At 36.2% G+C, this 25,280-nt stretch overlaps 1 long non-coding RNA gene across 1 annotated transcript in view; it reads left to right on the plus strand.

Moving 5' to 3' along the window:
• Positions 1 to 21,226: 21,226 nt before the first annotated feature.
• LOC116881031 overlaps positions 21,227 to 25,280 on the plus strand; it is an 877,038-nt gene continuing 872,984 nt past the window's right edge. The window contains exon 1 of the long non-coding RNA XR_004385327.1: positions 21,227 to 21,736. This is a non-coding gene — a long non-coding RNA (uncharacterized LOC116881031). The remainder of the gene's footprint in view (positions 21,737 to 25,280) is intronic.

Consider the following 25,280-nt stretch of genomic DNA (forward strand, 5'->3'; position numbering starts at 1 on the left):
AAAAAAAAAAAAAAGGAATAAAGTAACCCAATAAAGTAACTCAGTAGAAATGGCTGTGATGTGAACGGACCTATATGTAAATAATATACTTATATCATCAAGTCTGTGAAGATACACTTAACTTTTTTTCTTCTAAGAAAGATAAAGTCAAGTGACAGTTAAATACAAATTTTTACCCAACAGATTGGAAAAAAACTTAAAATATTTAAATTTGTCATTATTATATATGGCAGTAAGCAACTTTGAAGGACAACTGGGCCATAATTCTAAAACTTAAATGTGCGATTTATTTTACTGAACAATTCCACTTCAGTTTTCCAGTGCAAGGTTATTTACACCAATGAAAATATTTGAGGTATTCTAAAGGTCCACCACTAAAAGAATGGTTAAGTTAATTGGGTAATTTTTACTTTCTTTGTCTCAGTTTCTCAGCAACAATAGAGCTATAATTTCCAATTCACAGATTATTTTGGTTTGTGAAGATTTCGATATGAGATTTAAAGGGTTCAGAGTATGAACCAGCATATAGTATGTACTCAATATTTGATAGCATCCATTGACATTGTGGAATATTATACAGTTATAATAATTAGATAAATAACCATACATTACTGAGATAGAGGAATTCTTGACTTTTATTGACTGAAAAAAGCAAGTGGCAGAAAAATATTAATATAGTATTTTAGTAAAAATAAGACTTAAAATGAGTATGAATGTATATGCATGTATGCAGAAAAATGTCTGAACAGATAGCCTACAAACTATTAACGGTGACCCACTCCTGGAGATGAGAAGAGGCTAAAGGTAGGGACTTTCACTATTTAGTAAATAAACTTCTGTATTCACCTTGAATTTTTTAAAAAGTTATTTATTTATTTATTTATTTATTTATTTGAGAGAGAGGGAGCACAAGCTGGGGGAGCAGCAAACAGAGGCTAAGCAAGGAGCCTGATGTGGGACTCTATCCTAGGACTTTAGGATCATGACCTGAGCCTAAGGCAGATGTTTAACTGACTGAGCCATACAGACATTCCCCAGTTTGTAGTTAATAAAGAACACAAATTGTTTCTTATTTATGAAATGACAAAAAAAAGAGTAAAATTAGTAATATTCCAAATAATAAAATACCACATGATATTTTAAAAGTATGCAGTTAAGGAAAAGCCAAATAAAAAAATATGTTCTTGGGGCGCCTGGTTGGCTCAGTGGGTTAAAGCCTCTGCCTTCGGCTCAAGTCATGATCGCAGTCCCTGGGATGGAGCCCCGCATCAGGCCCTCTGCTCAGCAGGGAGCCTGTTTTCTTCTCTCTCTCTGCCTGCTTCTCTGCCTACTTGTGATCAATATCTGTCAAATAAATAAATAAAATCTTTTAAAAAATGTGTTCTAAAACTAAAAATTTCAATTAAAAATATGTTAAATGGATCCCAAATATCACTTACAGAATATTCATTCATCTTTTAGAAGGAAATATGTGTATTTTGTTCTGATTTGTATTTTCTCTCTCCAAGGTTTAAAAGTTTTAGAAATTCTGTATCTATAGGTCACTGTGAGAAGGGAAAATTCCTTTTCGTTCAGTAAGGAGTTAATGATGTGGCTGAAGGTTAAAAAGATGAACACAAATACTATAACCAAAAATTTTAGCAATAACTTTATCATCTTTAGTTATATGTTAGTGTGTGTGTCTGCTTGTGCCTGACTGACCAATTAAAACATTTTAAAAGATTACTGTAGAATCCACATAGCCCCTCCTTTATCATGGAAAATAGTTCTTCAAGTCATTTGCTCCTAATTAACTAAGCCAATTATAGATCCTACCACCATGATCAATTGGCTGTGTTTATGATTTGAACTGAGACAATAAAAATTGATTTATTTGGATAGAGCAAGTGAAAGATGGATCATTTTTTTACCCAAACTTTACCAACAAGAGTACTCTGCCAACATTTTGTAATTGGAAATTGTGGAGGAATCTCTTAGCTAGTCCTTAGGCTTTTAATGTGTGAATGGATCCTGAATCTGGCCATGTCTGAATGTTTCACAACTTGCCCTGGTTTATGTGGGATATAATGAAATCAATATGAAAAGAAAAAGGCTGGGAGTGGGCTGAGAATGGGAGTAACAGGGACAGATACTTTAATGACATCCAAGTTCCTGGTCTAATTGTTTCAATGGCAATTTCTCCTATGTCCTTTCATGTGCTTTGTTAAAGAGTCAATACATCTACCCCTTTCATAAGCAATTTTGAGTTGTATTTCTCTTCCTTTCAGTCATAGTCCTGTGTTACACAGATAAGTGCAAATCCACAAACTTACATTTAATTTCAAGGCATTCTTCACAATCCTTTAAACTCATCATGGAACCCAGGAAACGAACCACTCTCATACCCAGGATATGAACCACTCTCAGAGAGTGATGACTCTGATTGTCTAGTTTATTTTGTCTCTGCTAGATAGCATGTTTGTCCAGCATAGGAAGAACCAATGTTCTTCATGTCTCCTAACCTCTCTCCAATCATGTACTGTTCCTATTTACCCTTCACCATGATGCTTACTTTGAACTGATTATTTCTTTTCTAGCCATCTACTGCATGTATCCTTAGCTATGGTTTTTTTTTTTAAGATTTTATTTATTTATTTGACAGAGAGAGAGAGAGATCACAAGTAGGCAGAGAGGCAGGCAGAGGGAGGAGGAAGCAGGCTCACTGCTGAGCAGAGAGCCCGATGCAGGGCTGGATCCCAGGACCCTGAGATCATGACCTGAGCCCAAGGCAGAGGCTTAACCCACCGAGCCACCCAGGCACCCCACTTAGCTATGTTTTTATATTAGAAATTACAGTCTCTCAGTAGATAAAGAGTTAGCATGAACAGTAGGGTAAGGGAGAATAACACAACTCTTATTCTCTCAGAAAATAGATTGAGAACTGTATGGTTACTTGCTTTTTTGGCTAATGTACAATCAAGAAGAAAAATAATGTTTAGGCAAGTTGATGATGTTTTGCATGCTATTCCCGTAAGAAGCCATCATGAGTGTGTGTTTTTTTTTTTTTTTTTTGGATTGCTGTTGTGGTGGGGTTTTTTAGTTGGTTTTGTTTTGTTTTGTTTTGTTTTGGTTTTGGTTTTGCTAAGCAAACTGTCTGTAGTTTTCAATTCTCTTTAGTTTTGAATGTGTTACTGAAAAGAAACTGTTAAGAAGTTGCAGTGTCCCAAGAAATCCTAGAAAAGGCAAAGAAAGATTCTTATCAGTAAGAACTTAAAAACTTCATAAATTTCACTAATCTCAAGGATTCAAGACATGCCAAGGTAAGAGTGATGGTAAAATAACTCTTTCATCATAATTTGACAGACATACATATAATATTAAAATAATCATTTTAATACACCACAAAAACTCATTAATGCGTATTTCTATTTTAACAGCATGGGAGAGGAAACAGAAGAAATGATTTATTAATTATAAGGCAATTCAAGATAATTTGCCTCTTTCTACACCTAGGTGAATGAGGAATTCTGAAGTCTTCCTATGTGCCTACATGTCTTATTTTCTTAGGTTTCTATATTAAACCTCTATACCATAATGCAGAATTTAAATTTTTGTGTACAAATTTTCATAGTTACAACTATTTTTTTGTTTCTACACATTTTTTGTCCATTTAATTCCAGCATAGTTAACACAGCATTATATTAGTTTCAGGTGCATAATACAGTGACTCAATAATTCCATACAGTACTCAGCGCTCATCAATTTAAGTTGGAAAAGGCAATTCAAGTCCTATTAACAATGGGGAATATTAACCCCAAATTCAACTTCCTTTTTTAATATTTGACTTGAGTGAACATCATTGGATAATTATATCATTGCTCTAAGACTCCGTTTTCTCACAATGGAAAAAAATTAATTGAAAAACATACTTTTAAAATTCCTTTTCAGCTTCAAAATATTATCAAGCGATGATTCAAGGAATATAATTTAGCAGGACTAAATAGTAATCGCTTCCATGTTTTTTTAGAAAGAACACACATCAGTTAATCTTCCTCCAAAAGTAATATTTTTGTAGTACTTTTATTTTCCTATTAGTCTTTTAGCATAGATTGATGGACCTGTTCTGACATAAATTTAGCAAGTAACCAAAGTTAATGAGCAAGCACAACATTTGTGGAATCAAACTGGTAACTGAGATAGTTCCTTTTTCTCAAAATCTCGTGCCTATTTCTTTATTTCTCTGTTTTCTTCCTTAAATTTTAACACAGTTCATACATTTATAAATGTATGTATGCACATGCGTATGTGTATGTGTGTGTTTGTGTATTTACATAAGTAATAAATTGTGCATATTACTTCAACAATAGAAAATCTTTTTGCTTCTATTGCTATTTTCTATGGGGGAGAATTAAAAGAATTACTGAAACTGAAATGGAGTGAACTATATTCAGTTACTCACACTTTTGTGCTTGGTTTTCTCATCCCTCTTGCCCATTTTTACATTTGATATAGGCTCAAAATAACATCTTGAATTTCATGTATCTTAAAATATTTTATAGTTTTTTTTAATCTTTCTCATATTTATATTATAAAGATATACTTCATGATAATGCACCTATGTCTTGGTATTAAAATATTGAAGATGACTCCAGTATTAGTGCTGTACACTTTTGGCTGTAGCCTATCCACAGTACCCTAAATTGATGAAGACTTAGTTTTACATGAAACAAGAAGTTTAGGGGCACCTGGGTGGCTCAGTGGGTTAAAGCCTCTGCCTTTGGCTCAGGTCATGATCCCAGGGTTCTGGGATCGAGCCCCACATAGGGCTCTCTGCTCAGCGGGGAGCCTGCTTCCCTTCCTCTCTCTCTGCCTGTCTCTCTGCCTACTTGTGATCTCTGTCTGTCAAATAAATACATAAAATCTTTAAAAAAAAAAAAGAAACAAGAAGTTTAGGGGTCTGGTGTGGCAAATGTCTCAGTGATAACAGCAGGCACCTTGATCTCATTTTTTTTCCTTTTTCTCTGTAATTCGTATCTTGGCTTTCAATGCCATAGGCATCACATCTGGGTTCCCAGTAAGAAGAAGGTAGAAGCTGAAAAGGTCAAAGAGCATGGTGATGTATTTCGAGCATTTTTGTCAGTTTGGTCTGCTATAACAGATTACCTTACACTGGGTGGCTCATAAACAACAGAAGTTGATTTCTCACAGTACTACAGTACTCAGGCTAGGCTTCTAGCCCAAGAGCAGGGGATCAGTATAGTCAGGGTCTGATAAGAGCCCTCCTCCAGATTGTGGCTTGCCAACTTCTTGTTATATTCTGACATGACAAAAAAAAAAAAAAAAAAAAAAAAAGGTAAGCTATCTCTCTGACTTCTTCTTAAAAGAGCACATTCATTCAATTCATGAGGGTTCTACCTACATGACCTAATGACCTAATTACCTCCGGAAGGCTCTATCTTCAAATACCATCACACTGCGATTAGATTTAAACACATGAATTTTGGGGTGACACAAATATTCATTCGTTCTTCACCAATGTTCTTTCCACAAGTATTTGAACAAAGCCCCACCATGTAATGATCGCGTCCAGTTGGGACAAAATTGTTTGCCATGGCCTTCCCTGGCTGAAAGAATGTTATAAAAATGATCAGTTTGGGGCTCCTAGGTGGCTCAGTCATTAAGCTTCTGCCCCAGCTCAGGTCATGATCCCAGAGTCCTGGGACTGAGCCCAGCACTGGGCTCCCAGCTCAGTGGGAAGCCTGTTTTTCCCACTCCCACCACCCTTGCTTGTATTCCCTCTCTCTCTGTATCTCTCTCTGTGTGTCAAATAAACAAATAAAATCTTTTAAAAAATAAATAAAGATGGTCAATTTTATCTGAGTACATTAGCCCAGCCCCACAAACTGAAGTTAATAAGAAAGACAATGAGAATGGATATTGAAGAGACAATTAGAAGTATATACTACAACATATTTTGTCAGTGCGAAGGGAATTAAAGTATCTTATTCTCAAAGAAGGAAGGATTCCAAAAGCAAATTGGCTGATCATGAATTACTGAAAGGGTAATTTGATAACCTCACATCAATAATTAAGCTTTCATTTGTGGTTTAACTTTCCTTAATGCAGATGATGATGTTCTACTCCCCTGTTTCTTATAGGCTATGGGTCTTATAGTGAATAAAGAAGGCTAAATTTAGAGAAATCATATGTAATGGGCTTAATTATACAGACTTAAAAAAAAAAATTACCATTTTGAGCTGTATTTGTTTGCTGTCATGATGGAAGTCATATAGTTTATATATGTTTTTCAAGATTTTGCCAGTGAGACTGGTATTTGTCCTTACAACAAGCTGGTGACATGTTAAGAGTTACCTGTTAATTAACCCTACCCTATAGATGAGGAAACTGATGTTCAGGAAGAGTAAGTGACTTGCCCAAGATAATCATCTTTGTTGACCCTATAAAAGTTGTAAAATTTCTTATGAATTCATTAAGAATTTAAGATTTTTTTAAATTGTAAACCTAAGAATCCCTTGTAACAAACTGAAGAGAGGACACGACAATTTTTCAGACACTTGGACAAAGATAGGTGCTATGCTTTAAGTGACATGGAGGGTAGAGAGATATGTCTTTACAAAACATAAACAAGTAACTATTACCAAGGTCTGCTATTCCTCAATATCTCACGTGCTATTAACAATAGCAAGTTGATATGTGGTTAAACTGTAAACAATTTAATAATGAATTCAAATAAATGATGAGGGTAAAATCTTCTTGTTTTTAAAGCTTTAAAGTTTTTGCAAGCTAGATTTCCATTACTCCTTCCATTGATAACTCTTGTGATTGGGAAGCAATAATAAAAACCAGTAAAAGAAGCAAAAACAAACAAACAAAAACCACCAAAACCCCACTTTTTGAGCCTTTGTTATGAATCAGCATAACAACATAGGTCTATTTGATGACAATGTCCTCATTTTTTTTTCTAGAGATTTATTAATTTTGAGAGAGAGAGAGAGACAGCAAGTTGGGTGGGGGGAGGAGGGGTGGCAGAGGGAGAGGGAGAGAATATCCAGTAGACTCCCTGTGGAACATGGATCTGAGCCAAAAGTAAGAGTCAGATGAACCATCCAGGCACCACTGACAGTGTTTTTATTCTTTTTTTTTAATAATTTTTTATTTTCAGCATAACAGTATTCATTGTTTTTGCACCACACCCAGTGCTCCATGTAATCCGTGCCCTCTCCAATGCCCACCATCTGGTTCCCCCAACCTCCCACCCCCCGCCCCTTAAAAACCCTCAGATTGTTTTTCAGAGTCCATAGTTTCTCATGGTTCACCTCCCCTTCCAATTGTCCTCAACTCCCTTCTCCTCTCTAACTCCCTTTGTCCTCCATGCTATTTGTTATGCTCCACAAATAAGTGAAACCATATGATAATTGACTCTCTCTGCTTGACTTATTTCACTCAGCATAATCTCTTCCAGTCCCATCCATGTTGCTACAAAAGTTGGGTATTCATCCTCTCTGATGGAGGCATAATACTCCATAGTGTATATGGACCACATCTTCCTTATCCATTCATCTGTTGAAGGGTGTCTTGGTTCTTTCCACAGTTTGACGACCATGGCCATTGCTGCTATAAACATTAGGGTACAGATGGCCCTTCTTTTCACTACATCTGTATCTTTAGGGTAAATACCCGTAGTGCAATTGCAGGGTCATAGGGAAGCTCTATTTTTAATTTCTTGAGGAATCTCCACACTGTTCTCCAAAGTGGCTGCACCAACTTGCATTCCCACCAATAGTGTAAGAGGGTTCCCCTTTCTCCACATTCCCTCCAACACATGTTGTTTCCTGTCTTGCTAATTTTGGCCATTCTAAGTGGTGTAAGGTAGTATCTCAATGTGGTTTTAATTTGAATCTCCCTGATGGCTAGTGATGATGAACATTTTTTCATGTGTCTGATAGCCATTTGTATGCCTTCATGGAGAAGTGTCTTTATTCTTAATCATCATTACAACCTTGAATGACAAGCCTTGCTTTTCCAGTTTTAGAATAAGGTTGAGTGTAAAGGAGGAAGTCTTTGTCTAAGGCAGAATTGGGATTCTACTGCAAATCTATCAAAACTAAGCCTCAGAGCTCTTTAGATTACATTTTGCAGCCTCCCTATAATGTTACTTTTTATCACTAATATTCAGCTATTATCATCATCATTATTTCTCCTACCTAGACTTTTTTTCCCCAAATCTCTGAGTAAACTGATATCATCTTGTCAACTTCTCCTGAAACATACCCTTGTAGATTACTTCTCTTGAGTGGACCTTTGTAAACACTTCTATCCGTCTTTGCAAAATTGTATCCCTTTTTGTTTCAGAGTGGCTCTTCTTGATGGGCTTCTATCCAAATATCTATTGCTGATATGAGAGAAATTAATTCTTCTAAGTTTAGTTTCAGCACAGAGATGCTTGGCATTGCCTGGGATCAACTCTCTCCTCCCCTCCCCCACAGTTTGTTTGCATTTATTACTTAATCCGTTTCTGGTTTGTTGTTGTTGTTTGTTTGTTTGTTTGTTTTTTAACAGAACTTTATACTTACAGCTTTGCAGTATAAAAACATCTGTCTGAGGCAGGGATCATTTAGTGGGAAGAAACAGAAATTACTCATCACATTTCAAGTTTATTAGGGTGAGTATACCTTTATTTGAATTAAAGTAGAGAAGACAAAATTTTAGCCAGTCCTTAGGGTTTTATTAATTGGAGGTAGAGAAGGAAATTTAAAAGCTGACATAGCTCTTAATGACTCCATAGCCTCCTTTCTCTCCCAATCTCCTATCCTCTCTTTTCCTCTTCCCCTCTGTAGCTAATTCCTTCTGTTAATTCACAGCCGAATAGGTGTGTCTGCTCAAACATGCACGACTTCAGAATTCCCCAATACATCCCCTTTAGACTGAGTTTTCTAAATTTCCTTATTGAAATCCTTGGAAGATAGAATGTAGGAAATCAGAGGATGTTCTGTTTTCCTGTGGATCAGCATTCCCTCCTGGTATAATCAGCTATGGTCACCCAGAAGGTCATGAATATAGAGCCCCATTAGTGGGAGCTTTTGGTAAGGAGAAATGTCAAAGCAGGAGTGTGGTTTTGGCAGGCACCCGCAAATTTAACTACTTTGAAAACTTAAACAAGAGAAGCAATAAAGGATAAAATGTCTAGCAAGGGAAACCAAGCAGTGTAATTCATCCTTATTTCTCACAAAAGTTCTGTGAGGGAGATACTATGATTATTAACATTTTAGAGAGAAGGAGGCTAAAGGAAATTTATTATTATCTTCATTTTACAGAGAAGGAAAGTTTATATAAAAGGAAATGAAGAGAATATATTGCTCAGATAAACCAAAGTGTTTACTAAGAGAGACACTAGAAAAAAGGGATTTGAATCTAGGCATTTTGACTCTTGAATACATACACAGAGTTCTCACCTGCATTGTCTTCCATAGCTGTTTTCAAGGAAAGTCATTCTCTCTTACTAAAGTTGCTATTCATTCTCTCCAGAAAAGTGAATCTTACTCTCTCTCTAATCTTCTGCTGACTCATGTCAGAATGTGGAGAGAAAACTCAGGCTTGCCAGATGATAAGACTTGTTGACTTTATTCAGTCTTAAAATACTTGCTTCAGTATTTTAACTTTTTAGTGTTTGCTCCTTATATGTAAATAACATGATGTGGGGAAGTAAGATCAGGCAGAAAGACAGAAAGCCTTATTAATAAGCAAAATTTGTGAAACTGTATTTTCAGAGAGCTGAGGTTGATGATGACTGCAAGCCACTTGAGTCTGATGACTCTTCCGTGATCTGTATGAAAATACACATCGGTGGTTTTTCTCTTGTTACTCTTGGAAATGTTCAAGCCACTAAAACCACTTCTGATTTGGTACTTGTAATAGGAAAAGTCAGCTCCTTATCTAGGGAATGCTCTACCATGAAGAATCATCATCTCAGAAAAAGGGCTTAAAAAGTCCACTGAAAGTCCAAAAGAGGAATAAACAACCCACAAACATTATTGCAGCATTACCTCTCCTTATAAGATTTCCATTTAAGTAAAAAATGGTATAAAATAGTGTTATAAAGACTAACTACAAGTAGAACCGGGCCTCTCTCCTCTTGTCCCTCTTGCTCTGTGTTTCAAAATATTATGATTTTCAAATTAACTATTGCATGTTTAGAACACTGATTCAAACTATCTTATAATGACTTAGAAAACTAAAAATTGAAATAAATCCAATTTGTTATTTTCATTTACCCTGGTTTTGTTTAGGGAATGTCTGAATGAAACCTATTTTTGTATTTTGAATGTTACTGATTATAGTTCATCAGAATTAAATTTGAAAAAAATATCAACAAGTTGATATAAGGAAATAATTTAACCCTTATGCGTTCAGTGTTTTGCTACGGGTTGTATGATTCTCATCTTGTGCTTAAAAATCGTGGATTTTCATTGAGGAAGTATAGAGTGAATCATATAATTATACCATGGTTTTTCATAATGAAATGTCCATAATGCAAAATCAAAAGGGTACAGATATGTACTTCCATATGAGATTTAAGAGTACTAAATATTAAAATGTTAAAACAAAAACAAATATACTTTAAGATGGTCAACCACTTATGCATTCACAATATAAGCTATTTCTTTTTTACTTAAAAATCTTTTCAGTTTCATTTCAGTGGTCCACTCAACTTGATATAAAGGTACCTTTTAATTTTTTTAAGGTTATTTCTGGAGCACAATTCTGAATCACTTAACTGAGAAAAACAGTATGTCTGTGCAAAACTTTCAAAGACCACATACTTGAACTTTCTTGAACTATTTTATTTCTGGCACTATTCAGTTATCATTTTGTTCCATTTACAAGTGGAAACAATTTTTGTCAAGAGAGACATAATGTGCAAAGTGAATCTTTATAAATTTAATTACAGCAGAAAGATCTGGAGATATTTAGAATATATGCAAAGACTTACATCAAAATTTAATTTGCAAATCTTTTCAAACAAGGTGAAACATTGGTTTTACCATCCTTTCCTATTTAATATATACAGCAGGAAATAAGGTATGATGAAAAATGCGAAAGGTATTATAAAATTCCAGTTAGAGTACTGCAAAAATTTGCAGATAGTAATTACTTTGATTTAGTTTCTTTTGTAAATTCTGTATCGATTCTAGGAGGCCATGGGGACATTTACAAAAGAAAAAGCACTTGCCTACTTTCAGAATATATTTCAAAGAAATTTTAGAATTATATATATTTCAAACACATTTCTTATAATGAAAATAATTTAATTTTAGAAAATACAGACATAAAAATTCTAAAGGAGTTCTAGGTATTACAGCGCATATTGCATTTTGTTTGCACATGTAAATACAATATTAGAATAGAAGGATACACATACCCAGTGCTATAGGATATATATGTAGTATCTACATATGTATATGTGTAAGGGCAAACACAAACTTCTAGCTCTCTCATTTTAATTAACATTATAAAGGAAACATGTTTGTCTTTAATTCTTCTGAGAAAAACATGCCACTAAATAGAAACCTGAGTATTCAAGAGCAATTTTCCACAGTATGAATTCTGCTGTTTCTGCTGCATTTTGCTTTCTTGTTTGGATATTGTTACTGACCTTTTGGGTAGCTTTTTACCATTGTTTTGGGTAGCTTTTTGAAATTATCTTTACCTATTTCTCTGTGTCTCTATCCTCATCAAAAAGCTAAATTTTTAATTTTATACTGTAGTTTATTACTTGCTTTCACTTTTCTGTTTTTATTGTGGTTTCCAAAGTATCATATCTTCTTAATTTTACATAGCATTTTGCAGGCATTCCTAAAATTTGTTTCTATTTTCTGTTTATTTAAAAAAAATTGTTTCAAGCAATAACCTTTTCTGCATTTCTCTCATTATCTTGCAAAATCTTACTCACACTCATCTTTAAAAGAGCACTTTCATGTTTGAGCCCACAAATTTTCTTTGCTTTTACTACACATTACCCATTACTGCCACCTACTGCAAACAGGAGGAACCCAGCTCCCTGTCTTAACATCTAGCGGTGCTGCTTCTCCATAGTAGCAGGCCATTTTCCATTTCCTATATTGCCTGAGAGCTCATCCCTACCCACAGAAATCTGAGGATTTTGGCAGTTTCTTCCAGAATATTCCCTGCTTATTTTCTTTGGCACTATGCTATACTTTGAAGGATCAATGTTGAAATTAGCTAATTAGTTAAAATCATCTTCTTTGTAATTCCATCAACACAGTTCAGAACCTATGAATTTCTTTTAATGTTTGGTCATTGAGAGCAATCTTATGAAGTTTTCAGAGGTTTTGAAGGTTTTTCCTTAATCAAATATTGCATCAATAATTTTAGTTCGGAGTTTTGGCAAGCTGAGGTGTTAGACATCTTACTGGAATGTAGATTTCTTTGAATATTCTGCATTACAATGTTGGTTGCAACATGCAAACTTGATTAAATTTTTCATGTTAAACCTTTTTTTTTTTTAACTTAATCATATGCCCCCAGACTTCAGAAGTATAAGTTAGTTTATAGGTATTAATCAGTTAGCCATCCCCAGACACACATGTACACTATTTACTTTGCATTAATTAGGTTCTCAAAATATGTGTTTGGCTAAATCCATTAAAATTTAGTACCTTCCTTTCCACTATGGCCAGAGGACATGTAGGTTGTGTTCAAACAAACTATATGGTGGGCCTATTTTGCTTTGGGTTCTATCTAGCTGCCACCTATTATAGGCACAATTTTATCCTGGAACTCCAGGATAAAAAATCTACAGAGAATGTGGCTGATACCTCTTTTGTCTGGATAAGTATGCCTTAGATCTTTGTGTATCTTGGGCTTACATAGGACTTATTAAGTAGAGATTCAGGTGAGAGACTTTGGAAATAAAATTATGTCAGAAGCATTGATTTAATACTTGAAAAATAATGTGGCTTTCTTTTTTTTTAAAGATTTTATTTATTTATTTGACAGAGAGATACAGAGAGAGCACAAGGAGACAAAGCAGTAAGCAGAGGGAGAGGGAGAAGTAGGCTCTCCAGTGAGCTGGGAGCCCAATGTGGGATTCGATCCCAGGACCCTGGGATCATGACCTGAGCCGAAGGCAGCAACTTCAACCAACTGAGCCACCCAGGTGCCCCAATAATGTGGCTTTCAATAACAATTTTTACATTTCTGTTTAAGAATCAAGGTGAGAAAAGTATTTATAGATGTTTTTGCCAAAGAAATCAATGTTAAAGCAAACATTTTATTATTTACTAGGTAATATTTTATTAATATTCATAATGTATAAACATTGTCTTTGAGAACATGTATTACAGTGGTCACTAAAGACTTGAATAATATTTAATTAAAACTAATTAATGCATCTTTGTCAAGAAACATTTAGAAAAACAACACACTTAATATAGAAAAATACATTTATCCTATCCATATTAAAGTCATGCTGGTACCTTTTAAAAATAACTGAAGATTTTAAAATCAATTTATAGACTATGTAACCTATATTTGGGTGAAGACTCATTTATCTGTATGTGTGTATATATGTGTGTTAAAGCACAAAAATTCTAGTCTTCTTATGTTGTGGCATAAGAGCTTAAAATGCCCAAAGAAATTAAATGTCTATAAAAATAATAAAAATGCAATCCAGTCTTTAAAACTAACCCTTCAAAAGTATTATTCAGAGTTCCTGATTCATATCCCTCAGTGACACTTACACAGAATGTGGTGTTTTTCTCTTCTTTCCAACTTTTCCACAGTTTGTAATTGCTTGATAGATTCTTATTTTATAACTGACTTAAATCTTATCTTTCCACTCAATGTTTCCCCAAATCCCTGGTCTGAGTCTTTTTATCTCCAGATTTCTTCCATTTCTCCAGTTTCTGCATAACATGAGTCTGAGAACCAGGGCAGCAAGAGCCTTGGAGGGCAGGATGAAAACAGAAATTGAGCAAAGGAAACATTACCTCTTGTACTCTGAGTGGGGGTGCACCTGGGCCTGTGTGTATGTGTGTCTGAGAGAGGCCTGGTGGCACAAAGAGATTTTAGTGGGAAGCATGTTAGCTTTAATAAATCCTTTCCCCATCACATTCATATTCATGATCTAGATCTCTATTATGTTCATGTGTTTATAGATCAGATGAAACTGATGAGAATTCTGATTAATAGTAGGAATAGTGAAGCAAACTTGAAAAGGTGACTCCTCACTAGGTACATCATTTTATCACCCTTTCTAGAAGACTTCCTGAAAAAGTCTGATTCTTTTCCCTTTTGAATATAGCAGTAATTGTTCAATGAGTCATTTAAATTTTGCTTAAAAATTTAATGTGAAAATACTTTTTTTTCATAAAGTGTAATGACATGAGGGCATATGAAATCAAACACACACTTTGAATTTTAAATAACAAAAAACTAAATACAAGTAATATACACATACACACATATGAGTATAGATAAATGCTTTTACACTAAAATTATTCTTTAAATTATGATGAGAAGTAAAGTTCCCTAAAATTAACAGGACTTCTATCACTCATTATTTATATAAAAATGAACATTTCACATGTACTGGGTTTAGGAGAGTAAAATGGAGAAGAAGGTAAAGTTCTGGGCCAATTCATCTTGATAATTACAGGGAAAAATTAATTCTAAAACCTATATGGACCTGTTTTGATGTACTTTAGATATTCTTCCATAAAAAGGAGATAACTTTCTCATTTGTTTATCAGCCATAAGATACAGAATGCTGGAAAGCAGAGTTCCATATGATATAGTTGTCACATTTCTTCCTTTTGCTTCTATTTTAAAAATTTATAATTTTAAATGTTGAAAATATACATAAAATCTGTGATAAAAATAAATGCTACTATAATTTTTTCTTGCCACAATATCATTACACATGAGCAAAAGGTCAGAATAAGTACCTGGAAAATGTATTGTCCTTCACTAAAACAGGGGGAAATCTTAAAAAGGTTCCACAGAGTTGACCCCTTATTATAAGAGAGAGGTGATATATAGAATTACCTTCCTTGGCTATATATTACTTTTGTCCTCCTGATTGTAGGTAAGGGTGGGAAATAAATAATCATGAATAGATAAAAACAAATGTACAAAAAGGAAAAGTAGCAAATATGGCCAACTGTGATAATAGAATAACTTGTACATAACGCATCTAGAAAAAAATCATGAATTTTATTTTTATAATACAATTATTCTATGGTACCATTAGATATGTAAGGCACATAAAATGATTTTTATATGAAAATAAATAATATGTAAGTCATTCAAATAGAAACTTAAAGTTTAAAAACTCACTTTAAAAATTGAAAATTAGTTCTCAAAGAAGATAGGACAATATTCTTTTTGTACCATCCCCAACCTATATTTTCCATTCACTGAATAGAAATTTCTTAATTTTAGCTAATTGTCTCAGAAGGCCTTTAGCCTGAGAAAGAAAGGTACATTGAGGTTGGAAAAAAGTTTCTTATGACATAGAATACTGGTTGGACATAGCAACTCAGGAGGCAGATTGCCTGGGTACAAGTCTCAGCTCCAATATTTCACTGCTTTGTGGCCCTGGGTCAGCTAACCAACCTGTTTTTGGTACCTTAGGTTTCTTCAATCTAATATTTACACAGAATATATTGTTAATGCACTTTAAAAACCTAGAAAATAGTACATACATATGCATGTGCATGCATGTGTACAAGTATGGTTGTGACCACTCTAGCATCCAGTTTATAGAAGAAAATAAAAAGTTACTCAGGATTCAGGAGAAGCAAATTTTACAATGACTTAATTATGTAGAGATGTGTAGGCAAAATCCTACATTAGATACATTTTTATTATTTTTTAGGTCAAAAATAGACCCAAAATTCGTAGGACAAATTACATATTCTCTCAAATTATACTTTACTTTGATTAAAGAACATGTTCTGATATTTGTTCATTTATATGATATATATCTTTTAAATGCTGGCTTAGAAGAACTTGGTGGGTTTTATTCTTTATATTCATGTTCACCTGTTCTCTTTCCAAAGTATATTCATGGGATAGTTATTTTGGGGTTTTGCTGATAACTTAGATCACTTTTTTACATTTTACATCATCATTATTGGCTTTTTCTTTTAATAAATGGAAGAATTGATCCATGCAGCCTTCCTTACTCATTTAGTTTGTAAAAATAGATGAAAATTGGGATAACTGGGTGGCTCAGCCATTAAACACCTGTCTTTGGCTCAGGTCATGATCCCAGAGTCTTGGGATGAAGTCCAAGATCGGGCTCCTTGTCAGCAGGGAGCCTGCTTCTTCCTCTGGTGCTGTTCCCCATGCTTGTGCTTTCTTTCTTTCTCTGAGAAATAAGTAAGTAAATAAATAAATAAATATCTTTTAAAAAGTGTATGAAAATTATAATACCTTACAAACTATGATGTGCTTTATAGGAATAATAAACACTGGACTTCAAAACATTATTAATATTATTATTACTTATTATTTTTTGCAATCAGACACTACAGAATATTGGAATATAGGTTTAAGAAAAAAATGAGATGGTTTTACCAGTTTGATGAATTGGGCTCATTCAGTACATAGAGAAATGACATCTGTGTAGAAAATATTAATACACTATTATTATATAGCCATATAGATCAGCTACACCATCAAATACCTTCTTACAGTGTGTTAAAGTTATTTTCAGTTTAACAAATGGTAAGGTTTTGGCACTTCCATACACACCAAAGAGTATGTTAAGCTTTGAAACAACTGAATAAAATATTTCCTGTTCTCTTTTAATACTTTAAATAACAAGAATGTATCAATCATAATACCTGGCAGAAACAGAAGGCACAAACAGGAATGATTTTAGAGAGAACTTAGATAAGGGATACTTTTGGAGGAGTGACTGGGTTAAGGGAAGTGAGAAGAGATATTTTAGAGCATCTATCCTATAGCCACAGTAGAAAGCTGAAGGGGCAAGAGATAAGATGCAGTAAACAGGAGCTGGAACTATGGAAGGGTGTATTCCTGAAGCAATGCAGGCACTCCCAGAAAATACCTCAGTGCTAAGTTACAGAGCAACTGGGGCAAGAATTCTCTCTCCTACTGCCCTCTGCCTCTCTTTGACTATACTCCAACAGAAGGCAAAGGACAAAACCCAGTGGATGCAATTCCTAGAGGCTACCTCCTGGAGCACAAAAAAGGACAAATGATGGATTTGGGGTGTGAGGAGGGGTTAGGAATAGAAAATGATTAGTACAATAAATTAAAAAAAAATTAAAAAAATAATATCATATCAAAATCCATATTTCCAAAGCATTGAGATTTGTGTAAGTTAGCATTAATCATATGGTGATTTCAGTGGAATAACCCTGAAACCTTGAATCCAGAATTATCAAAATATAGCTCCACTCATTAAGACTCCCTAAACTGGGTATAATCAGGTCATATTTTTCATTATATTGTAAGGTTCCTAAGCAGCTTTCCTGGTAGCAAAGCATTTATAAAAAATTACATAAATTAGACTCATTAAGTCAATTAGACCTCTGCCTTTATTGACCAAAATAAAAGCTGAAGAGCCAAGGATTTTCCTTGTTTCATATGAAATAAGTATGAGCAGTTGGACTCATTATGTGCATGATTTCTCACTCTAATATCAATATGAAATTGTTTCTACTTGCATTTTCTGCCAATCATCATAACTTTAGAGGAAAAGATGGAGAAAAGAAAAAAAAATTAAGTGCACACCATTTTTGCTGAGAAATGAAGAAAACAAAACAAAAAACCCCTCACAGGTGGCAAAGTGAGAGAGATTACTACTGACAAATCAAACTCACCAGCCTGGTGGTCATGGGATACCTCTTTTAATCATTGTCTCACTTGTAACAGGTTACTTACTTCTCCTAGCTCCCTTATTACCATGTTTTCTATTTTTTTCTTCCTTCTTTTCAAACCACATTATGGAGTACTGTATAATTAGGACGTTTTCCCACGATGCTGTTAATATGTTTAAAGGGCATATTAGAATAGGGAGTTATTGCTGTGGAGTTGCTACTGATACCCTGTTAAGCCTAATTCAACAACTGGGACAAGACAGAAAGTACTTGATTCCCTCAAAAGCAAAAAAAAAAAAAAAAAAAAAAAAAATTAAATTATACAGATTGTTAAAATCAATTCGAAGCTTAAATATGACAAGGTTAACTAAGGTTTTAGTAAATGCAGTGAGGTGGTAAAATAAAGGGAACCTCAAAGGGACGAATCTGAGATGGCTGACATTCAGGACCATGCTTCCTTGCCCTATCCCACTTTCCCTTTTTAATTTCTATTTCACATTCATCATGTTTTGTTTTTTTTTTATGGTTGTTTTAAACACATGGCTCATTTACAATGATCAATTAAAACAAGTAATGCTGCCTTTTAAAAATAAATATACTGTGATAAAGGTGGCATTTAAAGCTGTCTTTTCATTTAAGAAGGAAAAGTAAAACATAATATTACAGGAGGTAGATACGTAGTTAAATAATGAAAACAAAAAAAAAGTTAACTGTTGCAGCTTAGTGTGGTTATCCCCAGGAAAGATAAGTTAGTCCAACTCTAAAGAATCACCAATAAAATTTCTATAAAAAGCTACTCACAATTAACACTTGTGGTGTCATTGAATACAGAGTGATGCAGGAGGAAGGGGGTTGAATATAACCCTTACTCTTCCTTGTGTTCTTCTAGAGGGCACCAAAGTATACTTGTATAGAAGCAAGAGTAAATCAGCCCCAGGGAGCACTGTCTCTGTGAGATGCCAGCTTTGAGCTGAAGTTGAGATGAGTTTCAAGTTGCTGAACACCCACATATAGCAGTAAAAAGATAGAAGATATCGACATGCTCAGCTGCATCTTGTTAAAAGCTTCCTGCGGGTTGGCAGAATGAAAACTTTATTTAAAATACACAAACTATTGTCAAGGGAAAGATGGAAAAGAGAACACAGTAAAAGGGCCAAATGCTTTGCTTAACCCACCAAGAGCAGCAGAAAGGGAGAAGTGGTCACATTGTCTTTGCAGCAACAACAACAGAAAAGGTGACTAACACCACCACATCAGCATCCATCTGCTCTTCCCATGGTATCAAGATGCATTATTTCTTTTATTATTAATTATATGTGTTTCCGGGGGAGGGTAAATATATTATTACGAATAGCAAAAGAGGAAATCATTTCTGGTGCCACTTGGCATTAAGTACAGTAGTGTATGCAATGAGTGAGTGATGACAGGAAACATAGCAGCAGCGCTGAGTTCTGGCATCCCTCCTACAAACCTGCTCCAACTCGCTCTTGGTAGTCAGAGGCTTTCAAACAGAAAGTTCATGTAAAACCATTATTGAACACTGACAGGAAGGAACTGAGACAGGAGGGAGTGGTGTGTATTTGTGCAGAAGGGGAGGGAGGGAGGGAAGGAGGGAGAGGGGAGGCTAAGAGAGAGAATGAGTTAGTCATCATCTTGCACAGAAGACACCATAAGGGGGCAGGTGCTTTGCATAATTATAGACATGCACAGGCACACACACTTGCACACACGAAGAAATCTTTCTGGTTTGTATCCTATCATTTCCAAGAACAGCTTTAAGTGATAGTTACTGTGAACCTTCCTGGATGGGTGAGCTCAGTGGGTTTAGGTGGGTGGAGCAGGCAGCCTTGCAGGAGATGGGTTCAGAAGAAGGGTCACTCCCGAAGAGCAAAAGGACATGGCAGGCAATGAAGCAGGCATGAAAAGAAAAGAGGTGAAAGGACCCTAGGGAAAATGTCACACGTATTGATTAAGCTTTATTTCTCTTTGGGAGAAAGTGACATTTCTGCTATTAGATCATGGACATATAAGGAAAGTAGATGGCTCAATGCTTTTCATTTTCTTCCACAGTGCTTAGGGCACCTTTGACCAGAGGGTACCTGGGGGGGTTTCTGTTGCATTATTACAAGCAGAATAATTATTTTGGCGTTTTGTTTGTTTGTTTTGTTTTTTTTAGCACCACCGTGGTGACATTGCTCTTTCTTTAGCAACAGAGGTTGCCACAGCTATATCCTTTGATCAGACACAAATGACGGTAAAATGATAGAAGCTTTCTGTTACATTTCTTCCACCCTGCTCTTCCCTAGGCTCCAATCCTCTTTTCTAGCTTTGCTCAGGGGATTTAAGTTGCTCTTTCCTTGTTTACAGTCTGTGATACATCACCTCAGAGGCATTGGTCATTCCCCTAAACAGGTAGTAGATAAATACCTCCCCCCACCCCATCCCCATGCAGTCCATGTCCTCGCCTCAGAAGCGAGGCTAGTTTCTAGCAACTCTTTCACAGGTTTTCCCCTTCTCAACTACCGCCTTGACAGAGCCCTACCTGGACCTCATGCCCAGCTACGCTACCGAGCACCCCACCTGAAAACTACATCCAGGATCCAGGATGCAGGGCACTCTGCACTACGCAGCCTCTGCTCCTCTCTCCTAGTCCTCACCAAAGTGGACTCTTCACAAGCAACGAATGTATTGCGAACTAAAACTCTGCCCTCCCCCCCGCCCCTGCATTTTTAACCCCGCCACCCCTAACGCTTGCCTCCAGCTTCCCTCCGAAAAAGCAACTAACCAAACAAACAAACACACCGAAATAACCCAAAGCACGCAAACACCTGAAGAAGCGCAACCCGGATCTACACCTGGACAAGTCCTCTGTGGCTTTAGTGGTCGGGAATAGCCTCCTCTCCCCGCGCGGACAGCTTTATCCCGGAGCCCCGGGGGCATGCCACGGCCTCTGGGTCGCGGGGTCAGCTCGGCCGCGCCCGGGCAGCTCGGGGTCGCCTCCCAGCGCCCCCTCCTCCCGCCCCGGCTCGCTCGCCCGCACGGCAGCCTCCGCCGCCGCCGCCGCCACCCGGGCGAGCGCTCGGAACATCCCGCGCCACGTCCTCCCCGCCCCGGCTCCCGCCCGTCAGAGCCGGGCCTGCGCCGCTGGCAGCCATCAAGTGGCTCGTTAAGGAAATGCAGGTGAGTGCGTGCGGCCGAGCGGCTGCTCCTGGAGACGTGGGGTGTGTGCCTGTGTGTGCGAGCGGGAGGAAGAGGGAGCGCGAGCCACAGAGCGAGTGCGGGAGCGGCCGGGAGATGCTCGGCGCCTCCGCTCCCCGCCCCGCCGCGCCCGCGCTCGCATCCGCACCCGCACCCGCACCCGCACCCGCACCCGGCGGCCAGAGCGCGTGGGGCAGCGCCTCGCCCTGACAGCCGCTCGCCTCCTCGCGGTCTCCGCGGCAGCTCGGCCGGCCGCCCAGCGGCCTCCCCCCACCCGGCGGTCCCCTCCCAGCCCGAGCCCTCCCGCTGCTCCTCCTCCTCCGCCTCCTCCCCTCGCGCGCCGCTGACAGGCAGCCTCGGCGGGCAGAGCGCAGGTACTTTGCCTTCAGAATAATTTGCACGACCCAAGCAAGCTGTCGGAGCGCCCTTGTTTTCTTCGGTCGTTGCCCCCTCCCTCCGGAAAAGAAGGTCCCACTTTTGAAACAAGCAGCACTCGAAGCACCCTACCCAAGCCAAAGCCCGACGGGCTGCTGTGCATGTGCTGTCCTTCCTTGCAGTTCATTCTGGGCCTGTGTGGAATGGAAAGACAATTCTTTATTTGACTGGGAGGAGAGAAAAGAGAAGACTCCTCAGGGTTTCCAAGGAGGACTGGAGCGGCTGCTTTAGTAAGTAAACTGTGCTTTTGTATTTCTTTTCTCTAAAGTGAGGCATATGCTGGATGCTCTCCCTTCAGATGTTATGGACACAGTTCGTTTTACCGGGGACGAAGTTGACTTATATAACTTAAGTGTTCTTAATTGAGAAGTGGTTTGCTAAGCTTTTTTTTTTTTTTTTTTTCTTTTAAGGGCATTGAGAAGACTAAAGTGGGAGGAACCTTACTGGGGATCTGATTTTTAAACGTTTATTGTTCAAGAGATGTTGGGAGCCTGGCTTGTGAAACGTTGGTTGGTTCTAAGATTTAAGGATGATTACCTAGAAAAAGCTTGAGAATTCTAACCTCCTACCTTCCACCTCAACCTTAATCCACACCAACTCCCTTCCTTCCCTGCCTTCACTTGGTTGCTTGCTTTATCTTTAGTTCTGAAGACAGCTTGCCAGAAAATTGGGTCAAGGGAAAGTTAATAAAGATGGTTTGAAAGACCGGGAGAAAATCCTGTTGAGGTTTCTAATACTTGTGGGTAGATGAGATGTGGAAGAAAATCGTGGAACTGGGCTAGTTTGGAAAATTTTGATGAAATTGATTTGGAGAGGGAATGTGAAAAATGCTTTGGAGAGGGTAGGAGCTGAGGCTGTGACTTTGACACAGCAGGTTATGAACTGTGACAGGGGCTCAGCAGCCAGTGACAGGCTTAAGGTGTCTCCTAGGGCTGAATATCTCTGCATCAAAAACTTTTGCAGGCAGTATTCCTCTTGGGGCTAACATCACCATGTCAGTAGCTGCAGCATTTCTGTAAAAACAAGTAGGACACTCTTCCCTTTTCTGTGAAGGGGTTAATGATATATTTAAAAAGAATAAATGATAGTCTAACATTTGCCAGCATTTTGTAATATCTCAAGAAAACCTTTGCGTTAGGTCAGTAAAAATATAGTTGAGTCAGTTTGTTTTGCACAAGAAAGAATCAATAACATTTCAGCATTTTTTTTTCTTTATTACTGCCAAATGGACTCGGAATCTAATTCTTCTTGCATTGTTACATATACAGTAGATACAGTAGGAATTTCAATTTAGATACAACAGAGCTGATTTTTAACAAAGCCAAAGTTCTCTGACATAATAGCATTCATGCTGACTAGTGTGGAATAGTAATTTAAAAAGTTCGTTTTATCTTTAACTTTCTATTTTCTGTCTCAGTGTAAAGCACACTTACAAGCAAATGTCTTTAAGAGTTATGAACCAGATTGAAAATTAAAGCCACTTATCTTGCAGATATATTTTTTTCAACAGAATACCTTACCATCAAATAATACGTAAGGGCTCTCTTATATTTAAGTGATGATAATAATAAAGTAGAAAAAAAATGCTACCTTTATATTTACTCAAATGTGTATATAAAAGTGGCAATATTCATTTGGCATTGATTTTTTAAAATTTTAAGAATAAACTAATGTACAATGGTTTTAAAAAAGGAGAGCTCTTTTAGAGTTGCTATGGTTCTTCAATGTCAAAAGCTCTGAGTATCTTGAGACATAAGTTTTTAGGGTAATGAAATAACAGTAGAACAGTTGATGAATTTGTTGATATAAAGTTACAATATATGGAAATCATTTGGGAAAGATATGTCATTGTTTCTTGTATATTACTTTATTTTCTATCCAAATGGGTTCTCTGAGAGGTATTGCTATTCTCAGCTGCCATCTCTGCTATTGGTTTAAAATGAATTTAAATAATTTAAAATTAAACCATGCTTGGTCAGATTTGTAAAGCATATGACCTCTACTTACTTGTGACCTCAAATATCTAAAAGGATATCTGATGTTTTAAAAGAAGTTATTGAAAAATAAAAGGTAAGAGTGTATTGAAGTACCCAATTTTAAAAGTGGTTCAAACATGTTATTACATATATTATTATAGGACACATTTTCCACAGTAGAAAAGACATGGCAGAATTGTTGATCCAATTCAAATTGCTGAAAGCAAAGATTTACAATTAACATGAAAATTAATGTGACACACATTCTGCCTGTGTTCTAATTATGTTATAGTGCTAAGGAAGATAGCCTGAATTAAAACCATTTCTAGTCAAGCTTGCATATATCATATTTGATCACTTTCAAAAAAGTCAAAACTGGATGGGGTGATTAGATTGTCAGGGTTTGTTTTGTTATTTTCTTTCTCTCTCTCTCTCTCTCTCTTTTTTTCTTTTTTTTTTTTTTGCCACCAGTTTTCTATGCGATACAGAGATGGTTGCAACTTTAAAGTTGAAAAAAGAAAGTTGCTAGTGTCAGCAGTAATGTGTTTTATTATGCAATTGTTCTTGTTATTCAGATCAGATAATGGCCCTATGAAATACATAAGCAGTCTGCAGGGAATGAATGATTAATTCCTCTAACGTGTGCTTACTAAAGGAGTTCTTACTAATAAAGTGCTGTATACCTGCATTTGCTTACAGTTGCAGTTGGTGAAGGCAAATATACTTTTCTTTTCCTTTAATAATAACATAGATTTTACAGGTCTAGTCCTGTAACTGTAGTAACTTAAAGATGATTTCATGGAACACATGACCTTATATTTTATAGAGCCCTTTGGATACATATGATTGCTATTTACTTAAAATGATTAAGAAAGTAAAATATTGTTAATTAAATGTAATACTAAAAGACTGAAGTATTAAAATTTTTGTTTTTCCCTCAATGGAATGGCATTCTCTCTCTCCTGTGTGTTACTTGGGTGCGGATGCAAACTGCAAGTGCAAAGGACGTTTCTTTTTAGTATAAATAAGTGTAAAAACAGTTTAAATATTGTTGGTTGTATGAAATAATTAGGTAGATACTCTGTTAAAATTTTGGGAATGGCTAATAGTGCACATGACAATTGTGGTTACCAGTGGGTAAATTGTTTTGCAGTTAGAGGTGTATCACTGATTAACTTTCCAATATCTTTGCATTTCTGAGACTGGATTATAGGTGAAGGTGGGAAATGGATGGATTTTATGTAGTGATTTGAGAACAGGTAACCTAACATAAATACTATACATTTTAAACTTACTTACCAAATGTCTTCTGTTTTTAGAAATTTCTAAAAAAATGTGATTTTCAAAATTGTCTAATTGAATATATCAATACGCATCTCTCACATTTAATAAAACAAATAACTTTATTTCAAGATTCCTCTGTTGTTTGGAGAAATAATTTCTGTAATATTATTTTGAACTTACACTTATACTGAATTTAATAAACTTTAACAATGGAAATTATATAATAGTATATATTTAATAATACTAATTTAAGAGTTATATTGAAAACTGGATGAGTAGGATTTTGTAAATTGAGTACCATTTGAATTTATCTCCCTATATATTTAAGTGCAAAATTTTTATGACTACTGTCAGTTCACTGGGTTTTAATCAGGCTGTTCAAAAGCAATTTGGCATCCATAAAGAATAAATGAATTTCTACTGGTAGAATCAATGTGGAAGTTAACTGTACTCGCAATAATAGTTATGTTTTTTTCAAACTCCTTAAAAATGTGTTGAATGAAAGAAAATGAAG

Source organism: Lontra canadensis, unplaced genomic scaffold (genome assembly GCF_010015895.1).
Source record: "Lontra canadensis isolate GAN:19392208 unplaced genomic scaffold, GSC_riverotter_1.0 scaffold70, whole genome shotgun sequence".
Taxonomy (NCBI): domain Eukaryota; kingdom Metazoa; phylum Chordata; class Mammalia; order Carnivora; family Mustelidae; genus Lontra; species Lontra canadensis.